Here is a 7,082-nt window from a genome sequence, read left to right on the forward strand (position 1 = left end):
AACACCGACTCCTCTGGGTCCCCAAAGTTGGTCCCCACTGTGGGATCAGGGGAGGGGAGAGTCCGCTGAAACCAACCAGTGTGGGCGCGGAGGAGGGGAATTTGAACTTTTTTTTTTTAATGAAACTAATAAAGATCAGTTGTGGAGGTAGACCGTAACACGTGCGTTTGTCTGTAAAATAATACACGACTAAAATAAATGTAGCGGGAGAGAAAGACAATGGGGGGAGGTACCTCCCTGGTGCCTCGGCTGCAAGTCTGAGAAGAAGAGCTGCTTGATCTCCCTGCCTCTAATCTCAAGTTTCCGAGGCTCGACCTGCGAGCTCAGGGTCTGGTGCTTCAAACGCCCGGGGCTGCGGTGGGAGGCAGGGTGTGGACCCCGCTCAGCTTCTCAGAGAAAGAAGGAGGCTTGCATCTGCCTCTGGATGGAGAAAACAGGGGACCAGGGCCTTAAAAAGCCATAAGCAGAACCACCCTGTGCACACTAATGGCTCAAAGTGCCCGGGAAGTTCTTTTATTCGATTGATGCTAGGGTGGGACATCTTAACATTAACCAAAGAGCCTCCTTGGCCTTTAAGTTTCCTGCGAAATGAAGTTAAATACCTTGCAGTCTTTTATAAGTACTTACAAGTCATCACTTAACGGCCACGTGATGAGCTAATCTTTAAAGGCCCTCATTTTACTTTATTAGAAAGGCCTCAGAATGTAATTATGCCAGGAAGATATGGAAATATACTGTAACTGGCTTTAAAGGCAACTCATCTAAAAAGCAGCAAAATCTACGAAAGCCACTGGTGTTTGAATCAGCTGAATTTTTTAAGTCATGTGACAATATGCACATTTGGAAGAAGATATAAATGTAGAAGGAGGTTGCCTATGTTTTCATGGAAAGATTAGTAACAAGTTTAAAGGTTTGGGAAGCCTTATGCTATCTTTTGGAAGATATTGTTATGTTAAACACCTTAGGAGAGAAACACAAGCAGTAGTGTAGACGGTAAATGGTACATCTGAATATTCTACTTTTGAAGAATGTTCACAGTTTTATTTTCAGTAATGAATTAAAGAGTTAGATATTTAATTTACAGTTGTTGAGATAACATATTGTATCAGGCAAGATTAATTTAATAAGCTTTTCACCTGTTTTTTATTAATTAAAATATAAATTTTCATTTGTCACAGTAGTATAAACTCTTTAAAATGCACAGTGTTGTGTATACAAAATACATAGGTCTTAGAGGGCTTTATATTTTACCAACTTTCAACAAGAAATTAGATTATTAGAAAGTATGAAATTTGTGCTTATACAAATAATAGCTATTTTGCAAACATTCTGAGCTTTACAAATGTTTAATGGTAGCGATTTCTCTTGCAACACTGTGGTGTTTTTAGTTGGTTTCCATTTTGAATTTCACAAGCCAATACCCATATATGTATATGGCTACATGTACATATAGATGAATATGTACATGTATACATACATGTATATTATTGGCACCTTTTATACATTTTATTATTGGCACCTTTAATGTGAGTTTAATCTATGTTACTGTTTTCCCAAAGCAACTGCGGAGAAATTTCATTGCATCTAAAAAAAAAATGTTAAGACTCCAGTGACATACTTAAGATACAAGTGCTTTCCACAAAGTTAAAATTTTTATGTTTTTTATTATATTGAAAGAATGTGACTGAATTTATCAGCTTCTTTTCACGTAATAGTATGTGTCCAATCACATTACAGTTATAATTTAGTATTTTAGAAGCAACTATCTGAGGACCAGTTTCCTCAAATGTAAAGCAAAACTTCCATTATCTAAACTTCTTTCCAGCTCTATAATTTCATCATTTTAAATATTGTATATTCTATACAGTGCCCAGGACAAATAACAGTAACATCTTCTAAAGGTCATAAATATTAAAAGGAATCAATGAGCAAAGATATTGCACCAGGCAACATTTTCTTTATCTTGCAGCCACACTCATTTTAAAAGATTTATTTTGTAATTTCACTACTCCTTAAGTTTTGTAAAATTTTAGTAATTATTGGTACCTAGAAAAAGTACAAATCTGACAACATAAATACACATTTTAAAATCTCAATAGTTATTACCTTTTCATAAAGAAACTCAAACAGTAAATCTTTGAAAGCTGTTATTGCTTGCATAAATCAATTTAAATTTTTTCTGAAATCATAAGATTTTAAACTGAAGAATGATATAGAAATGGGTATTAAAAAGGCCCAAATTTCTTAAGATTTAAGATGTTCTGAATCTGATATGAATAATGATCATGAATGTAAGATTTATTTAGTTCTAAACATATACCAATTTTTCTTTTTCAAAATCATTTCTAATCAATTGGATCACACCCACGGATACTGGACAGACTTTTTTCTAAGGCTGTTCCCTGTGTCGGTGAACAGCATCAGCTGTCCACTTATATAAGACAAATTAGTGAGAATCTTTTTGGCCCCTTCCCCACCCCAGCACCATTCAACTCCATTCTCTTGGCAGCTACAAGAATGATCTGCATGAAATGCAAAGTTGTACATATATTATTCCCTTGCTAAAAACCTTTAAATGGTTCCCCCACCAGCCTAAGCATAATCCTAACTTCCTCATTAGATTTCAAAGGTTCTTTTTAGTCTGCCTCCTCCCATCCTCTCCACTTACTTCAGTCTTACCTCTTTTACCCTCCCTACTTCTTTACCTCCTGCCAACCCTCCCTCCCAATGCACTCATTGTTAAATTACTCTGATTTCCCCTAGGGACAAGAATGTGTCTTTGATCACTTAGCCTGAAACATTCTTCAATCCTTTCTCTAGCCAGCTCCTACTATTCCACTGGGTCTCTGATTAGATGATTTCCTGCAACCAGCTTCTCATATTCTCCTTCCACAGGTTCTCTAATCCTAACTCTAACCTTCCATAGGCCCTGGCACACAGTATTGTAATTACCCATTTCCCTTTATTTTTCTGCTAAATTAAGCAGCTGACCTGTGTCCAAAAGGAGGCTGCAAGTGGAAAGAGCCTGACCTTTCAACTCAGAGACTTGGATTCCAAACTCAGTTCTTGCATTTACAAGTTGGGTGGTTTTCAGCACATTTCCTAATGTTTTTTGCATCTCAGTTTCCATCCTGTAAAGAAAGATCATAATAAACACTAGTGAGAAAATGTGTGTAAAGCATCTTTCACGTAGCTAGGAGTGATGATTAAGTTTACTTGTCAAGCAGCCTAGGGGATTCTTAGTAAAGCATACTTGTGAGAGTGTTTGGGTAGGTCATGGAGGTGTGATCTTGAGGTCTACACCTGGTTTCTGGCCCTTTGCTTTCTGGTGCTGTTCCCCTGCTCTCCTTTCTGGCTGTTAGGAACTACTAGCTTTGCTCTGTCACACCCTTCCACCACGGCGTTTCTACCTTGGAGCCAGCTAGCCATGGACTGAACCCTCTGAAGTCATAAGCCAAAGTAAACTTCCCCTCTTTAAGTTGTGGCTGTCAGGTATTTTGTACCAGTAACAGGAGAAGGAACACTAGGCACTCAGCAGATGCTCAGGAAACAATTGTTATAAACAATAACAATTTTGCCCAGAATCTCCTCCTAGACTGAATTCTTCTCTAGAAAATGGACAGTTGTTTTACCAAATGGACATAGATGAAAAAGAAAACTGATTTTCCCAATCCTATAAAGATTCGTTCAGTTGTATGTGAGCTTGGAAGGTAGTTTAATGGGTGTCTTTGGTGTCTCAATTTATTTATCTGAACATGCTTCATGTAATTAATGTAATCAAAAGATAGACATGAAAGTATTTTTGAATAAAGGTACCATTTTGAAAAGATATATTCCTCTGGTTATTGTTGGTTTAAAAATGCTATTTTAAGACATTGAAATATATGAGATTAACTGGAGGCTAATAAACCATAAATACTTTAAAGCAGCAAATCCTCACTTTTAGTCAGGACCCTTTATGTTTGTCTTTCTGCATCCTTTTTAACGGTAAAGATAAATTATGGAACAAGTTATTAGGAATTTCACCACACTTTCTTCCCCCATCTACTATAGAAGTTATAAAACTAAGCAAATGAACATCTACTATAAAACAGGCCCCAGTAATCAGGAAATAACTGTACCTTGTACCACAAAGCCTTGAATGACTGAGATTGAGATTTTGTTTACTATTCACATTCTAGACTCACAGACCATTAAGACAAAAAATGTGTAACATTCTGAGGAAAAAAGATTGAACACATAAATATTTCACTACCTTCAAATTCCACAAAAACAATAGTAAAAAATTATGGTGAAACACATAAGGTAAAAAGAATAGGAAAGAAAACATTTCAACAAAATGTTATAAGCTGGAAAACAGTAAATGAGAAGTAATTGACTTAGATGGCTTTTGTTTCTTTTGTGGGGAGGGTTACCGGGGATAGAACTTAGGACCTTCTGCTTTCGAGGCAGGCAGTGGAACCACTGAGCTAAATCCCCGGCCCTTGTTTCATTTTTTGATTGACAATAATTTTCTGTTTGGGCATAATGTGATGTTTCTATAAATGAATACATTGTGGAATGATCAAATCAGGCTAATTAGCATACCTGTCACTGCAAATATTTGTCATCTGTCTATGGTGAGAACATTCAAAATCATCTCTTCTGGCTATTTTGAAACACATAATACATGAACTGTAGTTCCCATGCTGTGTGATAGATCACCAGAACTCATTCCTTCTGGTTGACTGAAATTCTGTGCCCTTTGGCCAGACATTTGAGTTAGACATCAATCCTATGCCTGCCTGCAGGGAAAAGCTAAGAAGCAGACCACTTCCACTACTGAGTCCCAGATGTCTCTGGAATTTGCAGCTCCAGATAACTCTGAAAGTAAGGACAAAGTAGAACAGTTGGAGGGTTGGGTAATGTTTGTTTAAATCTTCACATCACTCTCCTCCACTGAATGCAGCAAATCCAATATCCCTCCACCACCACTGGAGACTTAGTCCTAGAAAATGGAGTTTCTGGACTGGAGGATGTTAGTTTGCTACAACTGAGTATTGTACTGAGCCCAGTGGAATTAACAGAACATTACATACTGAATATAGAGAACACACCCCACCCCACCCCAACCTTTTATCTTAATGTGCTCCAAAATGAAAAGATCCAGGGTTATTTCTTTCAAGCAAGACATTGGAAAATAATTCTCTAGGGAACACGAGTAGCCCTATACTAGATATAAAGATACTCACAAAATGTCCCTGGAAAACCACTCCCTGAAGAACCTCACAGTCAACATACACAACTTCCAAACAGCCCAGAGCCCCTAAATAAAAGCAAATGGCCAGGAGTTGTGGGATAGCTAAGGAAGAGCTACAGGTCAGAAATTAAAACAAAGGAATAGGAGGTAACTTGGAGTTATTTAAAGAATAAGGCTTTAAATAACTATAATTATTGTATCCAGGTAGGTAGGAAATATTTTTTATCTATAAAGAAGAAAGATTAAGATGTTCTATTTAAACACACATTCAGGAAACCAAATGTTCTTGGGAATTGCATATATAATAGCAGAAATTAAAACTCATTAGACGAGAAGAAAGATAAAGTTAAGGAAATCTTTCAGAAAGTAGACAACAAAAATACAAACAGTGCTTGCTTTGACTATATATATATAAAATTGGAACTGTGCAAAGAAGATTAGCATGGCCCCCTCATAAGAACAAGTAGTCTAAATTAATACATCTAAAGCTAAAACAAATATACCTAAAGATATCCATAAAGTGTTCCTGGATATTATAATGCAGTAATTCCTCTTTTGACCCAAGAATTCCACTTCTGAGTATATATTCACAATGGTCCACATGTTTGAATTTATGAAATATTCCATATTTCAAAACACAACAGGAAAAAGACAGTCGTTGATAAAAAAAAAAAGGTAGAGAAACTAATGTTAAATGGCCCAGCCACTATGGAAAATATACAACAGTTTCTCAAAAAAACAGTTACCACATGATCCAACAATTCCACTTCTGATTGCATACTCAAAAGAAGTAAACGTAGGAGGCAAAAGAGTATTTGTACACTCATGTCCGTAGTAGCTTTATTTACAACAGCCAAAAAGTAGACGTGAGCCAAATCCTCAGACAGATGAATGGATAAACGAAATCGAGTGCTCACATACACTAGAATGTTATTCAGCCTTTGAAAGGAAGGAAGGAAATTCTGACATACACCATTACACTGCTAACCTGTAAGTCTTTCTAAATGAAGTAACCAGTCACAAGGGACAGCTGTCATATAATTATAAGATACATAAAGTACTTAAATGTAGACAGACAGAAAGGAGAAAAGTGGCTAGTAGGGCCCGGGGCTGCGGCTGAGGAGGATGGAAAGCTATTGCTTAATGCACACAGGGTTTCAATCTGGGATGAGGAAAAAGTTGAGATGGAGAGCAGCCATGATTACACAACTATGTGAATGGACTTCATTTCACTGAATTAAACACTTAAGAAAATTAAGCAATATAAGCCACCAATTCAGCACATAACTTCAGAGATACAGAGGCAAATATTTAAAGAAATAACTCAAAGTGGGAAGCAGTTTCCTCTGAGGATGGAAAAACATCAAGGGAAGCACAGCTGTTTTTCAAAGAAGCTTTGTAAAATATTTATCTCTTGAATTTATATGCACATAAAATTTTGATATAAACAATGACACTAACAATAAATTTAGGATAATCTTAAGTCCCCCACTTTTATAGATAACCAAATGATGGAGAGGCCAAGGCAATTCAAAACAGTAAGTGGCTGATTAGGGCCTTGAACCAATATACTGTAAACTGGGGTCCAGCATCTTGCTCAGTACAAACACATTGTAGCTTACAATAGCTTCTTCCTGCATACCCTAAAATAAACTTTTCTGGGAGGCCTGCCGTAAGCCTCCTTAAATTACTTTTCTTCATGTTTTATTAAATCTGCAAAGCTGCAGATTCTTCCATATTGCTTAGCATTACTTGCCAGTGACTTTTTTTCTAATCCAAATACTTCTAAAATAATGTACTTTTCCTCTTTTTTTTTTTTTTTTTTTTTTTTTTTTTTTTTTTT

The sequence above is a fragment of the Fukomys damarensis genome, unplaced genomic scaffold, assembly GCF_012274545.1.
Source record: "Fukomys damarensis isolate Sample0158 unplaced genomic scaffold, DMR_v1.0_HiC HiC_scaffold_35, whole genome shotgun sequence".
NCBI classification, from domain to species: domain Eukaryota; kingdom Metazoa; phylum Chordata; class Mammalia; order Rodentia; family Bathyergidae; genus Fukomys; species Fukomys damarensis.